Source organism: Arachis duranensis, chromosome 8 (assembly GCF_000817695.3).
Source record: "Arachis duranensis cultivar V14167 chromosome 8, aradu.V14167.gnm2.J7QH, whole genome shotgun sequence".
NCBI lineage: Eukaryota > Viridiplantae > Streptophyta > Magnoliopsida > Fabales > Fabaceae > Arachis > Arachis duranensis.
The window spans coordinates 10,468,481-10,469,616 of NC_029779.3; positions in this window are offsets into that span (position 1 = coordinate 10,468,481).

Sequence of the window (1,136 nt, forward strand, 5' to 3'; positions counted from 1 at the left end):
AAGTGAAAGAGAAAGAGAGTTAGAGATTTCGATTTAGGCTTGGCTAAACTAAGAATAAACAGGTAAAAAAACCACTATGAAACATCTTTCTCGGTTCGGTTTGGTTTTTACCAACCAATCGAAAACCAAATCGAACCAATCAGTTAAATTAAAACAAAAAAACAAAAAAAATAATTTTTTTGATTTTTTGTTCGGTTGTTATAAATTTTGGTTCAGTTTTATGGTATTTTTCGATCTGATTCGATAACTTACGTCCCAAATAGCTTGTGCTTTCGTTTGGTTCAGTTTTACGATATTTATAAAAGATATTTTGTTGATACCAAAAGTTTAACCAATAATATTTTAATTTTAGTGTAATATACTACCATCTTGACTAATATCAAATTTGTTATTATTATTCTTAATTTTATCAAAAAATAGATTAATAAGAACATTAATACTAATACCCTATAATATTATAAAATGTTAGTTCTGTAATCGTGTGAGAGATGAATAGTTGAATAACTGCTTGGTAAAATATAGAGTTAAATCTTCTTTTTATTTTTTTCTCTTGAAATCATCATACCCACTCTACAAACTCACTGACTCAAAGAATTAATATTTTGTAAAAGAAACCTTAATGTCTCTCACGATTGGGCCTTGTGTAGTCTAGACTGGGGTGTATTGGAGCTGTGTTTGAAATGGGGTTCTTTGGTTTCTGGTCTAGGCCCGGTTTAAATATTAAAATAAAAATGGAAAATCCATTTGAAGAATTTTTATGGACGACGAAAAGAACTTTAGTCTTAACAAATTTTAATCACTAAATCGGTGCAATAAAGATGCAGATACAGAAACTCAGGAATGTCTCAAAGGAATGTCCTTGGATCACTCGAGATAATAAATCGTGTAACCGAATCATTCAAAGCAAGATTAAAGAGTGATAACACCGCAAGGAATTTGATCCACATGAAAAATCTAACAGTTACTTTTGTCGGATAAAGATTTTTGAAGCATTGGGTTCATGTCCATTTACATTTTAAGTTCATGCTTAATCCAACTACTGCGCCAACTAAAACATCAATTATCCAACCAAAATGGAAAACAGTAATTTAAGCTCAAAAAATAATAAAAGGAAAATAGTAACCTGAACTTCAAAT